The sequence below is a fragment of the Schistocerca cancellata genome, chromosome 5 (assembly GCF_023864275.1).
Source record: "Schistocerca cancellata isolate TAMUIC-IGC-003103 chromosome 5, iqSchCanc2.1, whole genome shotgun sequence".
NCBI lineage: Eukaryota > Metazoa > Arthropoda > Insecta > Orthoptera > Acrididae > Schistocerca > Schistocerca cancellata.
In genome coordinates, this window is record NC_064630.1 from 328,334,161 (window position 1) to 328,357,833 (window position 23,673).

At 43.2% G+C, this 23,673-nt stretch overlaps 1 protein-coding gene across 1 annotated transcript in view; it reads left to right on the plus strand.

The window, feature by feature from the left end:
* LOC126188520 (neuroendocrine convertase 2) overlaps nt 1-23,673 on the plus strand; it is a 1,507,992-nt gene that overhangs the window by 742,589 nt on the left and 741,730 nt on the right. The window lies entirely within an intron of this gene.

Below are 23,673 nucleotides of genomic sequence, written 5' to 3' on the forward strand. Positions count from 1 at the left end.
TCGTTTCAAATTACGAATTGATTATGACGGAATTGAGACAAATCAGAATCCTCATACATTCGAAAACCTTGCACTATCTTGTATTTTAACCTGTGAGTTGATAAGAGAGTATCAGCCCAGTTTTTCAAGCCATGAAACATTATCGTTTTGTATACATTCTGGCCCTTATGTAATGAATCTCAATCTAACTAACCTTCTTCTTAAATTTAGTAGTGGCAAAAACTTTCTCATACCAAAATGGATTAGTTATAGGGGCTATGACGAAAGTTCAACGAAGACTTAAATGAAATAATAATCTTAACAACGGTCCTCAGGCCACTCCTCATCGGACTTGTGTATCAATAAGTATAGAGAGGTATTTCGTTCGATGTCAGTTTCTTTGCACTCTTTATCCTACAACAACTGGTAAACAGAAATGATCTGGACTGGCCTCTTAGAATTTCATATCAAGTCTGCATCTCAACAAGCACGTGTCTTGAAGTTTCACAAAAACTCGAACAAACTGCTCAGCTGAAAATTTCATTTCCAATAAAAATACCACCTTTGTTGAAGGAAGGTTACTTTTTCATTATTATTTCATACCCTCTTGCTGTCATTGATTCATTCAGCCCTCTCTTCAGCCAAGGGACATTCAATACTAATTAAGACGATAAAAAGACACTAACATAAAGATGAGATATTTACAACTCAATTAAAATATTTTAAAGTTAAAATTAATGGAAATTTTTATATATAAGAAACAGGCCTTTCTTCGTCAGTAATTTAAACAGTAATAATAAAGAGCTAAAACGAAAAACAATAAGAGTACATTCAAAACACGATGTAAAACACTGGTCTTACAAGGAAGCTCTTCTGTGTTACTAACACTGGAAGGACCTACCCTGGGAAAGGTTGTCTGTTGTTGAAGGGAAGAAGTTTGGGCTTTGAGGAGGGTAGAAGAATGGGGGGGGGGGGGTTGTATAAGGATGTAGGACTGATGTGCAGTATCGAGGAGTAGGAGTTGTTGGCAGTCAAGGAGGGAGGAGTTGTTAGAGGTATTGGTAATTTCATACTTTGAAGGGAAAAAGGTGTAAGAAATGACGGGCAGAAGAGGAATGAGTGGGGTGGATTTATCTTTGGTAGCATGGGTAGCTGTTAGGATGGAGTTACTGATCTTGGAGAAGGAGACGGCTGAAATTTCGTTGGTAGAGGATGTGGAAGATGTGCACGGGTTGCATTGGTTGGATGTGTCGGCAGAGGCGCGGCAGCATACTAGGGCTAGAAATTGGAACGGAAAGTCTAGCACCATTGAAATCGAGTGTCCAGATGAAGTAGCTTGTTCGAAGGTGTTTAATGTGAGTGAGGATAGGTGGGACTTTGACGAGATGGTAAAGTATCCATTTGGGTGAGGGTAAAAGGATGCATGACGTTCGAAGATCTGGAAGAATTTATGTAACTTAAGTGTGGCGGATGTCAACGCAACGTCTGCATAGGAGAGAATGGATCAGGTCAAGGTTTTATATGTGTAAAGGACTGTTGAGGGTCCGATCCCCAAGTTTGGCCAGATAGTGATTTTAGTGTTTGCCTATTTGGCCTTTCTGTTGGATGATTAGTAGTGAGGTAGTTAAAGCTTCATAGTACATTCGGAGCGTAGTGGATACGTTTAGACATGTGGAACACGTGAAAGGTTAACTTGAGTAAAGATCAGAGGAATGAAAAATAAGTTCGTAAGAAAATCTCATGTTACGTATACAAATCCTATTCAACGGACAATGTATCTGTACATAACCACCCGTACGTAATAGACAAAGAAAATCATCATATATTAGTGTTAACGCCCAAAATATTACCTGATGAGTGCAAAATCAAAGGAACAAATAAGGATATTAACTCCCACGTGGTCTACTGAAGTTTTGAACTTAGGAAAAGGCTTGAAGTTTTCCATGTTAAATATGACTGCAAACCAGTTCGGGGAAAGAAATCTAATGTTCTGCAATGTGAAATCCCACAAAGTCCAATCACATAAAAAATTGCAAGTATCTTAGCCAGCAATCATCTCACAATAATCGAGGACGAAATCGCTCCAATTTGCCAATTTCATTATAACCAGATAAAGCGCCTATATTAACACATGAGTACAATCTCACGGCACCCGGAGGAAAAAAAATAGAGCGCCATTTTTCCCACTGACCTTGCGGCGGCTCTAACCATTTCTGTCGGCAACTTTTGCTATTAGCTGGCTTACATTAAGGTACAGGCGACTCGCTGAGGTACAAACTCGCGGTCTTCGCCCGAAGATAAGCTACACTGGCAGAGGACAAAGGACTACAATCTTTGAGAAAGACAAGTGTGTTCTGACGCACGCATGAACACACGGCATGAAATGTCTGACAGCAAAACACTTTCATACTGATGGGGTCTACGATAATGTTAAATACTGTAAACTACGGCATTAAATAAACGCTTTCACAGTTACTATCTTTACTGATCGTCAGTCATTGATACAACCTATAACGTTCGTTGCTTGCATCCGGAAAAATTTAAACTCTACAGATAAATAAACGAAATTAAAGTAACTGACATTTTAAATTCCAGATGTTCGGCGTCTACGCAAGATGGTATCAGTGATACTTGATAATAACGTGATAAAATTTAGCGTGTCCCACTTGACACGGGCCACGGTAGCAGAGGTAACTAAGGAAACTTCTGCAGTCTATCACCTCTGGTCTTACATCGCTGACGGAGTCAAAGTTCGTTGTCAATACAGCAGGAGGAGACGATGTATTCGGGAGAGTCCAGCAGTGCGAAGCAATGTCGTACTCAGATAATATGACGATGATCTTCTTTAGGTGTCTGCCCAAAGAGAAATGACTTACACCCCTTCTGCGGCCAGTTATATTATTTTCGTAGTTCCACAGGCAGCTGACTAACGTGGCTGGCAGTCTCACGTGCTGTAGTCATCGCTGCCTGTGACGGACAAGCTAAACCAACGATGTTCACGATCTTTGTCGTCGATGCGTATTCTTGCATCACTGGCAAAGATGCAAGCTTAAGTATCTGGATAATGGAAGGTCGAAGAATCATATGCATCACGTGGCTCAAACATTATCTCAGCTCCATGGTTATGCTATTTGCTGCCTTTCTAAAATTGTGGAAGATAACTGTACAAAAAGGTTACAAAATGAAACGATAACCTGCTTCAAACCTCTTCCTAGCTACCGCCAATAATCTTCATTTATGGAAACAATCATTGTAGATTCTCTGCTGCTTTTAATGAGAGATCGAGAGTGGTAGCATACTGGACTCGCATTCTGGAGGACGATGGTTCGAAACCCAGTCCATCTATCAAGCATTTCCGTTATGTCCCAAACCCGTTTATCGCAAATACCTTCGAAAGGGTTCATCCGATTTGCTTGGTCATGTCTCCCTAAATCGAGATTTTGTTCCTTTTCTAGTGACCTAGCTGCCAAAGGGACGTTAAACACCAATCTTCCTTCCTTCCTTCTGTGGGGAGAGGTCCCAGAATCTCATTGTGACACATGTGACTTGGGTTCGATCTCTGGCGCCGTTCAGGATTTTACATAGTGCACAGAATGGAAAATAGCGCACTCGACTTCCAACAGTCAGCTGAGGAGCTACTTGGAGGAGTACTGTTGGGCTCCTGTTTCTAAACCAATCTAACTATGAGTACGGGTCAAAAAATAGCTAATAACTAATGTGAGCAATAACAGATATAATATAAACGTGAACAGCCGTCTGAAGATGAACTTATCGGTTCGAAATCAATGACGGCACTATTTATGTAGATAAGTAGGATTAATAAAAATGGCTGGTTGCTCTTTTCTTCTTTGCGAGAATCAATTGTTAAAATTTCATTATTGGCACGTAGAATCAACCAGTTTCGTGCTATGACACTTCAATCATTCTTAAATGCAGTTATTTTTCCAATTTTCCCTATTATTTTTTGCGGTGATACAGTGAGCAGAATAATTTTTGGTATCAGAATACTTTACTAATGTTTCTGGATAAAAATCAGTTGAGATGTGACAACTATTTTTTTTCTCCTGAGAAATGTCAGATTCGCCACTTAGAAACTTTTCCATTTCTATCATTCATTTATTTCTTGCATGTTTACGTAATTGTAATTTCACGTAATTTCAAATAGGTAACAGTTATTTTTACTTAACGATGAAGACTTGACGAACTTATATATGCTCAAAGCTTTCATCGTAGCGCTGCGTCAAGATTGCATTAAAATTATTCCACAACTAATTCTAATAAACAATGTTAAAAATACTTTTACCATTACTGTTCTAACTATTATACTTAATGGAAATCTCGTATGTATGAAGTAGTGCAGTCCGTAAAGGTATTTGCAGTGCCACTTTTTTTCTGTTTTTTGCAAACAGCACTGGTGTACTGTTAAGAAATGAAAAGAAAACAGAGGTTGATAGCTTGCAGATATGAAAAACGACGACGTTTTCAAGCAATGATGACAAAAAAATAACGGGCTTCAGAAATAAATTCGCAACATGGTTTCCCGACTTGATGAAAATGCTCGTGTACCGTAGCTAAAGAGTCACATTACACCGTGACGCTCTACAGGAAGTCTTTAGTTCGAATCTTGATAACAGCAGAAACTTTAGTAATTTTTCTTTTTTTTTTTAATGAGCATGTCAGTCTTGACCGCTAGAAATTTTTATTTTGTGGTTACCGGTTTCGGTCAGTTACTGACCACCCTCAGACCTCATACCATGATGGTAAGCGGTTGGGGATAACGGAGCAGGCTTTACGAACTCCACGAACGTCAACTAAACAGCTGCCGGTGGTGGAGTCCGAAACGCCTGCTCCGTTATCCCCCACCGCTTATCATCATGGTAGGAGGTCTCAAGATGGTCAGTAACTGACTGAAACAGGTAGCCACAAATCGTGACTGTTTATGTTTATTTTAAAGTACTAAGAAGCACTACTGTTCTCCATGAAAAACGTTCTCAAAAAATTACTTTAATCAAATGTTTTTAGCCAGCAAAGGAAAACGTTGTACTGTATTAAATACCGAGGTGCCTCGCGTTGCCTCATGGAATGACATACGACTGATGGTGATTTGTCCACCATGTCAACATGAAGACTCGTATTCAATGGTTGCAGCTACGTGCCGACACCTCGTTAGTATCATTTTCACAATCCTCTGAAGATACTGTTAATTTCATGTTGCCTAAATTCAAACAGCAAATTCCATTTCTGAAATTCATCCACAATTGCAGAATCTTCCATTTCGTCTACACAGGACAAATATTAAAACGCTCAGTAAGGTACTGTTTGATGTAGCTGAATTCTTCTCGAAAGCTGAAGATGATATCCTATTATGATGGTTGACCGAGCGTTCAGAGTTCGGTCTACAGCGAAGATGTTACTGGAGTCGTCGAAGAAATTTACCTTTGTCTCATTAAGTCAAATAAAAGCATGATCAGCTTACCGAGAATAATCTCACATGGGCATTCAGTATTCCACTACCGTTTAATCCTATTTTATAATTTCTCTTTGTCCTTATTCTCTGGGGTTAAATGAAATGAAAGTATCAGCATTTCACGACGAAACTCTGGCACGTTAATATTTTGATTTATGTCGAGTTCTCAGCGCTCATACGCGAATCGTTCAGTCTAATTATTGTGAAAGCTGTTTCCTTCTTCTTTGATAGTTCATACAATGTTGGCACCGAGAGCTAATATTATTTCGATGTGCTATAAAAAATATCACAGGCCAACTTTTTATGATTATATCACAGAGCCTAAGATAAACTCTGCTGCAATCGGAAACAATACTCTGAGCGCAGTTCCGTTTGTCACATGCAGTTTCGCTTTTGCTGACAGTAACAAGACCAGAGAAACAGAAATTTTAGTTACTAGCTCAGGTATTCAAGAAATAAAAAGCGACCTATAATACAGTTCAGCAATCATGAAAGAGAGAGTGTTTAACTGCGTAGGAAATCTTTTTGTGCTGCTTATTTTTGCTATCTAAACTTACAATGGTGACTAGCATTAAATTAAAACATTGTATCAAGTTTCAGTTTGAAATTAAACTTTTCTCATAATGATAATTTCATGTAGTTTTTCAATCAATCAGTCTGTTAGAGGTACCAGTCTTCCGAAAGCCCTACTGCCCTTATGAACATATGTGGTGAAATCATATTTTGTCACTCTTTAGAAACGTATTGTTGTTGCAATGGACTTACGTCGAGTTTAAAGTGTGTGCCGGATCAGTACCGCAACCGGCGACTCAAACTTCATGAGGAGCGCGATACCAACTATCCTCTCACGATCAACTTGCAGCCCAGCAGCCCATCACGAGAGCTTTTACGTATTTGTAAAGGTGTAGAGGGAAGCAAGCGACAAATTGAAACTGCAAGTAGGTACGTGAGGCGTCTTCGGAAACAAGGAATAAAGATTACTTAAACAAAGATGAAAAGTCACTTATCCGCTGCACAAAAATCTGTTTGGTACACTATACCGGCCTCAGAGTTTAAACTCTCACCTTCAGAAATTAAAGAGGCTCACGTCATCGGTAGGCCAACGTCAAAATAAGAATCAGACGATAGCGCCGTATGAAGATCGGCAAAAGATACTTGTATAAAATAAACATGTGAAAAACAGATGTAGAACAAGTGAACAGCAGTAAAATAAAAGAGGCTTGTTGACACAAAAGTAAAATAGTTAAACTTGAAAACCACAATATAGCTTGGTTAAAGAATCCATAAACAGATAAAAGAAAAAAAAAGTAATACACGCGATGAGTAGCGAACAGTAAACTGTTAAATCGCAATTCGTATATAGTCAACCAACGTATTGGTGACATGAAGAGCGTTTATGATGCTTGTACAGGGTGTTAGGTGTTTAGGTACAAATATTGTGATAATTGCTGTACTAATATACAGTATATCCACTTCATTGCATTAGTTTTTTTCTCTGTATTTGTCTTCCTTCAAGCACATCTCATACTCTTAATTTCCTAACCGTTGTTTTTTCTGTGTCCGTAAGAACACCACAAAATGGACTACGCCTATCAATACAAACTAGCCGTTTTTCGTCCATGCATCCGCACTCCAATACCTGACCTGCTGCTGAGGGTAAAATAAACAGACGTTGCAGCAACTGTGTGACGACAGTCTTTCTCTTTGTCATCATTAACATTCTCAACCCGCCGTCGTTTTATGCAGCCAGTGACCAGGTACTCGATACGTTGGTCGTGGCTGACAGCATCAAATGGTTCAAATGGCTCTAAACAATACGGGACTTAACATCTCAGGCCATCAGTTCCCTAGACTTAGAACTACTTAAACCTAACTAATCTAAGGAATCACACACATCCATGCCCAAGACAGGATTCGAACCTGCGGCCGTAGCAGCAGCGCGGTCCCTGACTGGAGGGCCTAGAACCGCTCGGCCACAAAGACTGGCCTGACAGCATCTCCCATAGGTATCCCACTACTCAGTAACATGTTTTGTAACATTAAAACAAGGAAATTTACCTTCTTGAACCATATCTGTATTCTCGACGGCCCGTTTGCCACTTGTACCATTCACCCAATCCATTCACTAGAATGTTGCATGTAACGTAGTAATATGTCAGCAGTAAGGGGTCGCTAACATGGGCTAATAGATTCTCAGTTTTCGTTTCCATTCATTCCTCATACTGCTATAAAGACCGGACTGTAGTCTTAAGCCTTTATTCCTTAGTGTTATTGTGCCACCAATCCCTGTTTTCTTCCATTTTCAGATAAACTGCTAGAAAATATGCTCCGTTGTATTGTGTCTACATTCTTTCTCGCTTTGGTAACTCATGCAATTTTCGTCAATATTTCTTGGCTATCACCAAAAATTCGTACAACTTATTTTAAACAGCTGAATTTCATACACTAACATCACTGACATATGTTTTGACGCCTGTTCTCCACCTATGTGAGTCGAGAAATGTTGAAATGTGTATGTAATCTTATGGGACTTAACTGCTAAGGTCATCAGTCCCTAAGCTTACACACTACTTAACCTAAATTATCCTAAGGAAAAACACACACACCCATGCCCGAGGGAGGACTCGAACCTCCACCGGGACCAGCCGCTTATGTGAATCAATATTAGGGAAAAGAATACAGATGAATAAAATTCCATTGTTGTGTTTGGTGTTACACTGTTTCTTTCGTTCATGTATGCAAGACAAATTTGAGAAATAAACAACTGTTAGCAATGTTATTGATCGATTTAATTGCCTATTTGGACGCAAATTTCAGTCAGTGAGGAAGAGGTGTAATTGGTCCCAAAATATTGGGAGTTAGGTCGGTTAAACCACGGGAAATAAATTGCAGCCGTCGCGTATTATTTCAGTTAATTATGATGTTTGCTGTTGTAGCGCTGTGTACTGAGTTTCAGCACCGTACTACATTTTTGGCAAGGTGAAAAATTTTAATACTGTACAATTCGATTCCTGCGAGGCACTCTTTTAGCTTCGTACAATATACAATATTCTGACAAATCACTGTTCACGACAAATTTCAGTAGTCTTGATTCCAATATCGTCTAATAATATCTAGATGATAATTAGTTTCAGTTGACTGACAATCATCTTCAGATCTACGGAACAAATAGAAAAAATGAACAAAAGGAAACCCAGTAAAATTAAAATGCTTTATGAAATTATTTGTCCAAAAGTAAGAAAACAAGTAGATCAAAGAAAATGTTAACCCCATCTTTGTAAGATACTGGAAATCATCTACTGACAATGAGGCGCCTATTGATAATTTAAAGTGCATCGTTTATCATATAATCTAAGAATATTAAAAAGTACCTGAAGATACTTGCTATACACTCTTTCGAGCATTATTCTAACGAGCATCAATTGCTTCTCTAATTTATTTTATTTCTTACTTTTTAGCAAATCATTCTACAAGACATTTGACCATTTTTTGTTTCTTTTTTATTTTAAAATTTTATTCAGAAATCAAGATGTAAAACATATTTAAATATTGATCAGTATCTTATTATTTTCTTAATTACGCTCATTACTTGCAAACAATTAATTTTTCACTCAGATCACTAGTTACATATCTCTTAATTATCATGATAAATTTTAAGCAATACTAGACTTCATGCTGGTCAATTTTATGTCCCATTTGTCCACATCCAACACATCGTCTAGCTATGAAAATGTGAACAAAAATGCATTGTGTGATTTTCAATGAAGTCGCTAATTAAGCTTTTTCTTAATTATCCTGATTACTTTCAGACAGTTAGATATTGTTTTGTAAGACTAGACGCTCATCAATTCATAATGCCCTTGGTCCGTTTTCACTCTTTATTTGGCTATGAAAATTCGGTCAGAAGTTTTCCCTCAAATCAGTTATTAAGTTTATCTCAGTTACCCTGGCTACTTTCGAACAGTTTAACCTTTTCTGCAAAACTACTACTTACACAAGTCAATTTTGTACCCTATTTGTCCATTTTCCACTTTTCTTTTGGTATAAATTTTGTGTCGTGTCATTGACACTGTAGGCTTGTACCATAGGAAGCAAGGAAACCGTGTCGTTTGCTGCCCAGTATCCTCTTTCTATAAAAAAAAACTGCGTGCATATATTAACAGCGTTCTTTATTAACATACACAGGAAGCTACTTAACTTAATATAGTCCAGGTATTGTGCTACAAGTTCTTCCGTAATAGTCCACTTAAGCCTCACTGCTGGTGAAGTACAAAGTCCCGCTATGTTCACTACTCTGGTCGCTAGGCACTGATTGACTGAGCTAGACGCTGAGCTAACTGCGATTGCGACTCCCACTGGGCTGCAACTGATGACTCGACTCGTTGACTCACTGGATGGCTGAGTGGCACGCCGGTCCGCGGCGGCGGTCTAAATGTTGGTGGTCGAGAGGGCGTTGGCGGCACGTTGCTTGCGAGTCTCCATTTGGCCACTCTCCTGATAGGCTCGCTTGCTCCAGTGCCTACTATCGATCTTCTCGCAGCCTCTTTGAGAATCAGAGTACTGGCGAAAGGCAATGACAGCACGTTCCTCCTCCCCAAAATGCCTCACCGTCGTCGTTTAGCGAGGCTGCAAACGACAGTGGTGAGACAGGCAAGACGCTGGACATTGAGATGAGCCGGGAGCCGTAGCTGTAGAGGAAGGTGTACTCCCAACCGTTCTTCACCATCTGGCTTCCGAGGCAACAGGAACATCCTCCAGAAAACTGCTGCCAGGGTACACGTCCAGGCCTGGGGTCAGGTTGGAGCGATGACGGCGTCGGCGACGGCGGTGGCTGATCCACTGCATGAGGTTGAGGCGAGGGGACGGCGGGTGCGAGAGCGCATCGTCCTTCCGCTCCTCATTGGATGCCCTGGTGTCACCAGCTGGCGGCTGCGAAGGCCCCAAGGTCCTGTGAGGCAGTGAATCAGGAGGAAGAAAAGCAGTAGAATCACGGGGCAAATGGCATGCATGAATTTGGTTCTGGTGGCGGCGCTGAAACCATCGGGACCCGCCACACATACATAACAGAGCCAGTGCGTTCCTGGATCACGCCTCTTTCCCAGCGACTATGATTTCCATAAAGCCTTGAAAAGAACAAAATCGCGCGGCGCAAAGCGATACTTGCAGACCATTGGCGGCGCTGGATGCTGCGGTTGGTGTGGCACCGTCCGATGGCGGCGGCCAGGCAGAAGCTACACCGTCTCGTGGGTGAGAGCGATATGAGGCGAGAAAGAGTTGCAGGGCCTGTTTTGGGGTGTGGGTGGTGCGAAGGCTGCCCATGTTTCAAAGTGCATATGAAGCATTCTGCTTCTCCATTGGACTGCGTGTGAAATGGAGCACTTGTTAGATGACGAATGCCATTGCGTTCAAAAAACTCTTCAAAGTCATGTGAACTGCGGTTCATTGTCCAACACAAGTACTTCTGGCAAACCTTCTATACAAAATATTGAATGGTGCTCTGGATGTGGTAGAATTCATAGGCACCCCAAATGGAAACTTGCGAAAAGTGTCTACCACTTTGAGCCAACGAGTGTTCCAAATTGGTTCTGCAAAATCTATGTGCACTCTCTGCCATGGAGACTAAGTCTTAGGCCAAGCTGAGAATGACTGTGGCGTAGCGCATTGGTTCTCCATGCATGCTCTACACTGTCACGTCATCTGTTCAATGTGAACATCCATGCCCTGCCAAGTACAGTGCTGTCACGCTACCTTTTTAGTGCGAACAATTCCCCAATGTCCTTGGTGGGGCAATCGCAACACATCCTTTTGCAACACTTTGGGAATAAGTGCATGCGATTTCCACTGTCATTTTGAACTAGAATCACATCCTGTTGAACTGAAAGGCTGTGCCTACTTGCAGAATACGGGGCACAACTGAGTTCTGGATACTGTTCAATGAACAAGGCCAAGAAATGCGAATGTAATGCAAAAAGGTATTGAGGTCTGGGTCTGCTTCCGGGCCTGTGCAATTCTTCTGTAGTTCAAGGGAAAAGATTCCAGCAATTCAGAGTCCTGACCATCGATTTGGCAGCAAAATGGGGCAGATGCATCAAAATCAGAGTCTGGGCCAATCGGAAGGAGAGATAAGGCGTTGTATTGTCTTGCTTTGCCATAGGTCTGTACATAATTTCATACTGATACTGCGAAAGCAACAAAGCCAATCGTTGCAATATTTTGAGCAGTGCGTGCAGGAACCGGCTTTGACAGATGAAACAAAGACTAATGTTGATGGTGTTAAGACAGCAACCAGCCACAAATTTATTTTCAGTTCCTTTATTCAAAGGGTACCGTTACCGGTTTCGCATCGTTATGATTCATCATCAGAGGGTTTTCATGCTTTCATTACATGTTGTGCGTTTTTTTACAGATTAATTGTCGTGAAATGTCGGTTTGGAGTGTTTGTTTTGATTACATCCGTCCAACAGATGTCAATACATTCCCACTGCATTCTTATCGTTGCACACGTAAATTTTCCTCACTGAACACTTTAGATTTGTCACAGGCGAGATTTCTAATTCTGTGAACGAGTGCCATCAAAGATAATTCCTCAAACCGACAGCGATAGTGAACAATAAAAAATGCAAATAAGTACCTAAGCGCCACTATCACTTCAGGCCTTGACGTTACAGAATTCTGTCCCGTCAGGTGCCGGGAAACGCCTCGCACAGACGTCTCATTAATGAATGGTCACTCACAACAATAAATCAGTAACCGGATGATACCTCTGCAGAAAGATCGGATTTCCTTTAGGGTACAATTCCTCAACCATTCGGGGAAAGAGCTTTGGAAAGCCTTCTGACACCACGCGCTGTATGATCAAAGCGAAGTTTCGTTTTCATATCTGTAGTGCCCGTTCAACAAAATATCTTGCAATTGAGCCAATACATTGCTCAGTGCAAATCACCAATCTAATGTCCAACACAAATAAAGCAGCCGCTAAATGAACTTAGACGCTTAGAGGGTACGGAACAGGACCCTATCCACAAGATACGGAACGAATCGGGTCACAGTCTGAACTCAGCCAATCCCACATCAAACTAAGAACAGTGACTGCTTTGTCGAAATACAACTCTGCCAACACACTGCTGCAATAATGTAATAATTCATATATTCCTGTTAATTGTCCCGTTGTTTCACAAGATCTCCCCATGCTAGCAACGAAATCATGCATTTGAAACGAAGTCTGACAGTAAAAATCTGAACCTGCTGCTTGGTATTTTACGATTAAAAAACTCGAGGAGCTACAAAGTTTCTTGATAGTCACTATCTCTCTCTATCGTTGACTTACTACATCTGCAAGCTCGCTCCCGACTATGTCTGGTCAGTACCTACTCAGACCCTGTGAGAACCCAAAACTGAACTGCAACAGCGCCTATACTCCTCATTAGCACTTTTTGGAGGTATTAAAGCAAACGAAAAGGCAGCGCTACCAATACTTTTGACAATTACTACATTATTAAGGACGTCTGCACTTTCGTCTTCCTGTGCAGCTGCAGCGTGCTGTAACGCCTTTGCTACTCGCGATGCAGTTTGGTTGTAGGCAATCGATACGTGGTTTATTTTTGCAGCAGAGCTCGTTCATTTTGATCTGCAACATTATATATTTATATAAGCAAAAGTTTACAATGACACACTATAAACATCCTTTTTATGGCAATATACACGCAGATGCTGAGCCAAAAAGTTAAGGCGATAAAATTACAGTAACTCCAAGTATCATAAAATCCATTCTGGTTTTGTATGCAGAAATATGTGTTTTGGTCAGTCTGAATATTTTGAGAAGTTACTCATAGTAACAAATTTGTGGTGGTTAAAACTTTCTGATACCTTACATATCAATTACGGTGAAAGTACGGTACGTTGTTTGATTGCATGTAATGTTTTATATTTAAAAAACTACGTTTTCAAAAATGTTTTGGTGATTATCAGGTAATTTTACCAAACTGAAAGATAATCTTTGTTCGTTGCGTAGAGCTGAAGATGGCTTTTAGCCAATATAAACCGGCTATCATATAGTTATTATTGAACTGTATTGATATAAAGATTGTTAAAATTTGTAATGAATAACACGCATCGCTATGTTTACTTCACCTGGTGATTAGGCTTTGCATCATTCACATCGTCCACCGGGAGACAAAAAATGTATTGAGGAAAGCAGGATGATTGGTGTGGTGTCACCGCCAGACACCACACTTGCTAGGTGGTAGCTTTAAATCGGCCGCGGTCCATTAGTACGTGTCGGACCCGCGTGTCGCCACTGTCAGTAATTGCAGACCGAGCGCCACCACACGGCAGGTCTAGAGAGACGTACTAGGACTCGCCCCAGTTGTACGACGACTTTGCTAGCGACTACACTGACGAAGCCTTCTCTCATTTGCCGAGAGATAGTTAGAATAGCCTTCAGCTAAGTCCATGGCTACGACCTAGCAAGGCGCCATTAACCATTTCTATAGAGAGTCTCACTTGTATCATTAAGAACGCTGTATACAAATGATGGATTAAAGTTAAGTATTCCAGCAGCTACGTACTTTTCTTTATAGCATTCATTACGTATTCTGTTTCAGACCTAGCGCCACCGGCGTGAATTAAACGCGTCCATTTCGGCCTCCTATTGCAACACAGTGTTGGCTCTTCTGCCAACACTACAATTGGAACTTAACGTCAGGTCCAGTCGAAGTCCTTACAGACGGCGCCCAAGTTCTACTAAATAAGTTGAGCCGAGGTACTCGGCCAAACCTGAATCTTCGGACACAGAATACAATCGCAAGCAACCTGAATACGTGTCCAGTTGCAAATTATGGCAGACGAACCAATACAGGACGTAACCGTGACATCCGCATATTCTACCAAACACACCTGTAAATTCTGTTAAACAGCAATAAATGTAATCTCTGTGGCACGTTGACAGAATTTTACAAATTGTTAGCGTTATAGCTACTTCGTACACAGAACCTTCGCGCCTGATAGAATGCAGTAATGGCCATGGGCACTACAGCACATGTGTATCCCTGCACCGGCAGTCAAATGAAATCACTGATTGCCAGAATGTCCTGGAGTTGTAGTAAAATGCCACCAGTTGCAGAAGCCAACACTGACACTGAGCAAACTTAGGTGGAAACGCTGGTCACACAGACAACGTTTTTATGACAAAGAGGACGAGAGAGAGAGAGAGAGAGAGAGAGAGAGAGAGAGAGATGAAGAAGCCACTTATCTTAAAAACGATGCTAATGAAATTTTGAGAGCAGGTATTTAATGAAGAAAGAATTTTTTCCCGCCTCAGAAAGGTCGTTAGCTTAACGACCGCTAGGAAAATTTATTCATAGAGTACGGATCTTGGGCCCCTCCCGTCGGAGGTTCGAGTCCTCCGTCGGGTATGGGTGTGTGTCTTGTTCTTAGCATAAGTTAGTTTAAGTAGTGTGTAAGTCTATGAACCGATGACCAAAGCAGTTTGGTCCCTCAGCAGATCTCTCTCTCTCTCTCTCTCTCTCTCTCTCTCTCTCTCTCTCTCTCACACACACACATACACACACACACGTATCTTGTATGGAAATATAATCTGCTGTCTTTCCAGACACTCCGTCAAGGAACGAAACCCCTAAAAAGGAAATACACAGTTGACAAATTTTGTTTGCCATCTATTGAACATGGGTTTAAAAATATGTAATGCAAATGCAAATGGTTTACATTCCGGAGTGATGAAAGTAAGTATAGTTTAAGAGGGTACAGTAACCTACATGAACAGGTATTCAGTTTTCTCAAGTGGACTTTGAGACAGATTCCACTATGTAGATTTTGCCAAATCGACATAGTGGTTTGTAATGCTTACTCCTCAACCGTATCCTCGCTAATAGAGAGATAATCCTAGAATATTAGTGGACGTGCCCGCATCTCGTGGTCGTGCGGTAGCGTTCTCGCTTCCCACGCCCGGGTTCCCGGGTTCGATTCCCGGCGGGGTCAGGGATTTTCTCTGCCTCGTGATGGCTGGGTGTTGTGTGATGTCCTTAGGTTAGTTAGGTTTAAGTAGTTCTAAGTTCTAGGGGACTGATGACCTAAGATGTTAAGTCCCATAGTGCTCAGAGCCATTTGAACCATTAGTGGACGTAATTATGGCAATACTTCCGTAGAGTGTTCCATTCTGATATAAATTTTAACATTTGCGGTCCATATTCCCTTTCATCCCTCCGACCCTTGTACAGGCTGGCACAAAACAGGTGTTAAAAAGTTATTGTCTACTACGACATAATACGGGGCGACAGATTCATGTTACGTTTATGGAATAGCAAACAACATGAAATTTAACAGAAATGTTATCAAAGTGCTTTCTCTCTGCAGTGACGAGTGTCCAGAGTCTTTAACTGAATACCGTGATTAATTATTGAAGATCAACGTTTTCTACTGCGCAGATCTTTCTGGAAATTGCAGTACGAAGATCCTGGAGTTTTTCAGGTGCATCTTCGAAGATTCTGTCCTCTAGGTAATTCCAGCAGAAATAATTGTACAGGTTGAGACCGGTACTGTAAGGAGACCGTTCCACGCCATATCCAAAGGCTGGACGTGTAAATTCACATTACCTCAGTGGAGCCACTTCTGCTTGTAGACGTCCGCAGGGAAATGGAAGCGATTCTCATCACTAAACCTCATCCCTAACGACTGTTCCATTCTCAAAGGACTCAGTCGCCTTATTTACAAAATAAGGTCACTGCCCTTCAAAGGTTGTTGGTATAGTTGAACTTTATAAGGGAAAAGGTTAAATTTCTGTTTCACAATCAGGAGAGACAGTCGTGACTTCCTGAGTTGCTGTGCTGAATGTCTTTTTCATGTAGTGGGCTCCTCACTGAATGAGGTTGGTACCCGTTCCACATTCTCCAGGGCTCCAACTGTGGCTGGTCCACTTGGATCGTCCTTCTTGAGTAATGCATGGATGCAGTCTTTTCAGGACTTTTCATCACCTGTAGAAAAGGAAACAGAAAAAAAGAGGAGAAAACATTATACAATATTCGTATCAGAGGATTGCTAAATTCATTGTTAAATTTTTCCAGCACAATTGTACTATCATCTCATGGAGAAATGGTCATTCTGGGTGGTGCTCTTTTTTAATAAAATGTGCTCTTGAACGCACATCTCACCATAAGAGTACGTTCAGAATTTCTGTCTTTACGATAAACAAACGCCGTTCCAATGCTTTTGCTTCATTTTGAAAAGTGAATTGAGAATTCTTAGCTAGCTATAGAATTTTCAGAGCTACAATATGACGATATCACAAGGAGACTCGTTTATGGCATAGATTAAACTACAGTAGGCAAACATATTCTAACATCTATTTTACGCCACCCTGTCTAACACTGGCGGGAAAAACTCACAGCACAAAAAAATTAATGTAGAGTAACGAAATTTCTGGAATTCATTCGCCTAAGTATCATATATAAGGGATTCATTTATTTATTTATTTACTTAATCGTATGGCTAGGGCCCCCGTCGGGCAGACCGTTCGCCAGTTGCCGGTCGTTCAATTTGACACCACTTCGTCGACCTCCAGTCGATGAGGATGATAGGATGATGATGACAGCACAAGACGCAGTCCCTGGGCAGAGAAAATTCCCCAACCCAACCGAGAATCGAACCCGGGCCCAAAGGATTGACAATCCGTCACGCTGACCATTCAACTTCAAATGGTTCAAATGGCTTTGAGCATTATGGGACTTAACTTCTGAGGTCATCAGTCCCCTGGAACTTAAAACTACTTAAACCTAACTAACCTAAGGACATCACACACATCCATGGCCGTGGCAAGATTCGAACCTGCGACCGTCGTGGTCGCGCGGTTCCAGACTGTAGCGCCGAGAATCGCTCGGTCACCCCGGCCGGCACCGTTCAACTACCGGGGGCGGACTGTAAGTGATTAACATTGCAAGATTACAGGTTAATGAAAGCACGAGATAAGACATTGCAGATGTTAAATGCTGGTACATTAATAACCGTGGAACCACCAGAATGTTGAATGCAAACGTGCATGCATTGTACAGGTGCCGGATGTCAGTTTGTGGGATGAAGTTCTACGCGTTGCACTTCATCGGTCGATACAAGGACCGTTCGTACTGTTTGTGGATGACGCTTCAGTTCTCGTCCGATGATGTCCAATATCTGCTCGATTGGAGACAGATCTGGTGACTGAGCAGGCTAAGGTAACATGTCGACACTCTGCATAGCATCTTGGATTACAACAGCGGTATGTGGGCAAGATTTATCCTGTTGAAAACACCCCCTGCAATGCTGTTCATAAATGTCAGCACAACATGTCGAATCACAATGTTGGCGTACATATTTGAAGTCACGATGCTTGAGATAACCACGAGTGCTCCTGCTGTCACACGAAATCGCACCCAAGACTATAACTCCATGTGTAGGTCCAATGTGTCTAACACGCAGACCAGTTGGTTGCAGGCCCTCAACTGGCATCCTTCTGACCAACACATGGCCATAACTGGCACCCAGACAGAACCAGCTTTCATCAGAAAACAACAGACCTCCACCCTGTCTTCCCGCGAGTTCACGCTTCACACCACTGAAGTCGCAAATAGCGGTCGTGTGGGGTCAGTGGGATGCACACTGCCTAGCGTCTGGCTCGGAGGTCTCTTGAAGTAATCGATTTGTAACAGTTCATTGTGTCACTGTAGTGCCAACTTCTGCTCAAATTTCTGCTGCAGATTCGCCAGATATGATTGCTGCAAGGATGTACGGTCGCAGGAAGACAGGGCTCTAGACGACCAAGTTGCACTACCGAGAGGAATCTCGCAGGAATCATGTACAGTGGCTACATTCCTGCCAAGTGTTTCGGCAGTATCACCTAAGGAACATCCAGTTCCTAGTAGCCCTATTACACGACATCGCTCAAACGCAGTGAGATGCTGATAATGGCATTTTGTATCTTTAAGGCATCCTTGACTAATATCAGTTCACCAGTCTCAAAGGCAACTAACGCTGACGACCGTTAAACGACAAATGTTGTGTGACTAGAGCCTCTCGTCGGGTAGACCGTTCGCCGGGTGCAAGTCTTTCGATTTGACCCCACTTTGGCGACTTGCGCGTCGACGGGGATGAAATGATGATGATTCCGACAGCACAAAACCCAGTCCGTGACCGGAGAAAATCTCCGACCCAGCCTGGAATCGAACCCGGGCCCTTAGGATTCTTCTGTCGCGCTGAGCACTCAGTTTCCGGGGGCGGACGCTGACGACCGTTACAACGCGTATTTAATGCACTCCTGATTGGCATCCTCAAAGTGGCGCTACTAGCGCCACTCTTGTGCGATTGGCGCGAAATTTGAACAGACATCTTCTTTCAGATGTAGAAACACGCCTACTAACTTCCTTTTGTTTATGTCGCACAACTCCTTCTTGGTGTTGCGATTTTATTTTTCATTCAGTCTATTTGTTTACCTTTGATACTGAAAATAGAAATGTGTATTATAACCGTGGTCCAATCAAACTGTGTAGGCGAACAACCTGACTCGGATAGGTATGCATTTACCATTCCTGATGCGTACTTGTGCAATGGGAGAAAGAAATAATTACAGTTCAGACATTCATACTAACGGCAACTTATTGCATAGTATGAGCTTTCTTGTCACACACTGGCTCCGTCATCTAAATCCGTCATTAGCGACTGTGTTGTTCCGACTACCTGTTGCGGGCTTTCAAAATAATAAAATGAATGAATGCTGGTGTGTGGCCCCGAACTAAATACCCTTCGACTCAGAGTTACAATAGTAAAAGTTTTGGCTAATTTCGTTGTCTAGGGGCTGGGATACGTAGTTGCCTCATTACAGGTCAAATACCGCTGAGTCTACAGTATACGATAAGAATACACACATGACTCGAATGGTCAAAGGTTTCTATCAATCGGCAATTGCGAATTATGAATGTGTTTTGACCTATTTCTGACAATCGATGCCTACAAGTGTACATTGCTTCATGAACATTCCGTGAAGTGTTAATTTACGTGCAGTGATATACACTCCTGGAAATTGAAATAAGAACACCGTGAATTCATTGTCCCAGGAACGGGAAACTTTATTGACACATTCCTGGGGTCAGATACATCACATGATCACACTGACAGAACCACAGGCACATAGACACAGGCAACAGAGCATGCACAATGTCGGCACTAGTACAGTGTATATCCACCTTTCGCAGCAATGCAGGCTGCTATTCTCCCATGGAGACGATCGTAGAGATGCTGGATGTCGTCCTGTTGAACGGCTTGCCATGCCATTTCCACCTGGCGCCTCAGTTGGACCAGCGTTCGTACTGGACGTGCAGACCGCGTGAGACGACGCTTCATCCAGTCCCAAACATGCTCAATGGGGGACAGATCCGGAGATCTTGCTGGCCAGGGTAGTTGACTTACACCTTCTAGAGCACGTTGGGTGGCACGGGATACATGCGGACGTGCATTGTCCTGTTGGAACAGCAAGTTCCCTTGCCGGTCTAGGAATGGTAGAACGATGGGTTCGATGACGGTTTGGATGTACCGTGCACTATTCAGTGTCCCCTCGACGATCACCAGTGGTGTACGGCCAGTGTAGGAGATCACTCCCCACACCATGATGCCGGGTGTTGGCCCTGTGTGCCTCGGTCGTATGCAGTCCTGATTGTGGCGCTCACCTGCACGGCGCCAAACACGCATACGACCATCATTGGCACCAAGGCAGAAGCGACTCTCATCGCTGAAGACGACACGTCTCCATTCGTCCCTCCATTCACGCCTGTCGCGACACCACTGGAGGCAGGCTGCACGATGTTGGGGCGTGAGCGGAAGACGGCCTAACGGTGTGCGGGACCGTAGCCCAGCTTCATGGAGACGGTTGCGAATGGTCCTCGCCGATACCCCAGGAGCAACCGTGTCCCTAATTTGCTGGGAAGTGGCGGTGCGGTCCCCTACGGCACTGCGTAGGATCCTACGGTCTTGGCGTGCATCCGTGCGTCGCTGCTGTCCGGTCCCAGGTCGACGGGCACGTGCACCTTCCGCCGACCACTGGCGATCACATCGATGTACTGTGGAGACCTCACGCCCCACGTTTTGAGCAATTCGGCGGTACGTCCACCCGGCCTCCCGCATGCCCACTATACGCCCTCGCTCAAAGTCCGTCAACTGCACATACGGTTCACGTCCACGCTGTCGCGGCATGCTACCAGTGTTAAAGACTGCGATGGAGCTCCGTATGCCACGGCAAACTGGCTGACACTGACGGCGGCGGTGCACAAATGCTGCGCAGCTAGCGCCATTCGACGGCCAACACCGCGGTTCCTGGTGTGTCCGCTGTGCCGTGCGCGTGATCATTGCTTGTACAGCCCTCTCGCAGTGTCCGGAGCAAGTATGGTGGGTCTGACACACCGGTGTCAATGTGTTCTTTTTTCCATTTCCAGGAGTGTAGTTATTCTTTGACTTAGCTTTTGTTAGTTATTCTGTGCTGTTCATGGTTACACAGTTCATTCATGTGTGTAGTGTTAAGTTATTGCTAAATATATGTGGGAATAAAGGAATTGTTTTCTCCAACACCCACATTTGGTGACCCCGACGAACTACGTTAACATCCGCGTCGGCTTCAGCGTTGAACGAAGTTCCGCAACGTTCACGTTTGTAACTTCCGCGTCAGCCGCGTCGCGCTCGTTTCAGCACGATTATGACCGATTCGCCAGTCTCAATTCAACCTGGAGCCAGCACTGCAATTAACAGGGTGACGATAAAACCTCCACCATATTGGTTACATAATCCTCTATTGTGGTTTGCGCAGTTAGAAAGCCAGTTCGTCCTCGCACAAATATCGGCGGACGAAACTAAGTACAGCTATGTGGTTGCAGCACTTACAGAAGATCTAGCAGGAGAAGTACAAGATATCCCAGCCGCACCACCGGATACCGATCGTTATGCCTCCATTAAAGACGCATTAATAACGCGTTTGTCACAATCAGAGGCAAAACGGCTAGAGAAGCTACTGCGCACTGAAGAACTCGGAGATCGCACTCCATCACAACTCTTACGACGTTTGCGCACACTGGCAAGTAACACTGTAACTGATGATGTGCTACGAAATATATGGTTGTCTCGGTTGCCGTCAGATACCCAAAAAATTCTCACGGTATGTGCAGGCGATTTAAACGCACTGGCACAAACGGCCGACAGATTAATTGAAATGTATCCCACATCAAGTGTCTCAACATTAACGCCACAACAAGAAAATTCGCCCACAGTGACACTAGTCTCCCTACAATCACAACTGGCAGAGTTGACCGCACAGGTAGCTGCATTACAAACAACGCACAACCGCCAACGGCCACGCCGCCGACAGTCACGAAGTCGCAATCGATCACCATCACTACAGAACTTATGCTGGTACCACAAGACATTTGGTAATGATGCACGAAAGTGTACGCCACCTTGCAAGTGGAAACATGAGGCAGACACCGTAGCAGCGATAACTTCCAGTGCAAACACTCGTCGACTTTTTGTGAAAGACCGCGAAACAAAACTACAGTTTCTCGTCGATACAGGCGCAGAAGTGTCCGTATATCCAGCAAACCGCCTATCACGCCGGAGCTGCGACGACTGTTATCTATACGCCGCCAATGACTCCAAAATTAGAACATTCGGTCGAGTAACATTATTCCTTAACTTGGGGCTACGCCGTGTGTTTGAATGGCAATTTACAGTGGCAGATATATCACAGCCTATTATCGGAGCAGATTTTTTGTCCTTCTACGACTTACTGCCAGATCTGCGACGTCAGCGACTAATAGATTTGACTACTGCTCTGCATACAACAGGAAAAGTCCGTTGTATCACACCACTAGAGGTACGCACAGTCACAGGCGACACACCACATGTACTATTACTGAAAGGATACCCCGAGATCACACAGCAATCACCTACTCTCCCACCAGTCAAGCATACAACCGTCCACCACATTTTGACCACGCCAGGACCGCCAACTCACGCTCGGCCTAGACGTTTAACGGCCGAAAAGCTAAAAGTGGTAAAGCAGGAATTTCGCAGCATGCTGTCACAAGGTATCTGCAGAGTTCCTAGTAGCAGTTGGACATCCCCAATTCACATCGTGCCTAAAAAGAAGAATGGATGGCGCCCCTGCGGTGACTATCGCCAACTCAATGCAAGGACCATTCCAGACCGGTACCCAGTTCCACATATAGAAGACTTTTCTGCAAATGTTCACGGTAAGACTATATTTTTTACCATTGATCTAGTTCGAGCTTACTATCAGATCCCTATAGCTGCAGAAGACATTCCTAAAACAGCGGTGACAACACCATTCGGTTTATTTGAATTCACCCGAATGCCATTCGGACTATGTAATGCCGCTCAGACCCTCCAACGTTTTATGGATGAGGTTACAAGAGATTTACATTTTTGCTACGTGTATACAGATGATTTATTGGTGATGTCTGCATCAGAAGAGGAGTACTTAGCATTTGGCACAAGTGTTTGACCGCCTACGCACACATGGACTAGTAATTAATCCTGCCAAGTGTGTTTTTGGTGAGAAAGAGGTCCACTTTTTAGGATATTTGGTGAATGCACAGGGTATTCGACCGCCACACAGTAAAGTAGAGGCCATAAACAAATACCCCCGCCCTGTCACAGTCAGAGAATTACGACGATTCATTGGAGTAGTGAATTTCTACCAACGCTTCATTCGCAATCATGCACTGATAACTGCACCATTGAATGAACTACTTAAAGGCGCACCTAAACCTAACCACAGTGTGCATTGGACTATCGAGGCGGACACCGCGTTTCACGCTATAAAAAAAGCTATAGCAGAGGCCGCGCAATTAGCACACCCGGTCACGCATGCTCCACTCGCTCTCATGGTTGATGCTTCGTCCACTGCCATTGGTGCCGTACTTCAGCAACAAATTGATCAGTTATGGTAGCGCATTGCATTCTATAGTCATAAGTTGTCACCATCCCAGCAACGTTGGGCAGCATATGACCGTGAGCTGTACGCAGCTTATGCGGCAGTAAAAAAATTCAGACACGCATTAGAAGGGCGACAGTTCACGATTTACACAGATCATAAACCGCTTACTTATGCCTTTAAGGTAAAGCCAGAGAAAGCATCGCCCAGGCAGCTGCGACACTTAGATTATATTAGCCAGTTCACGACC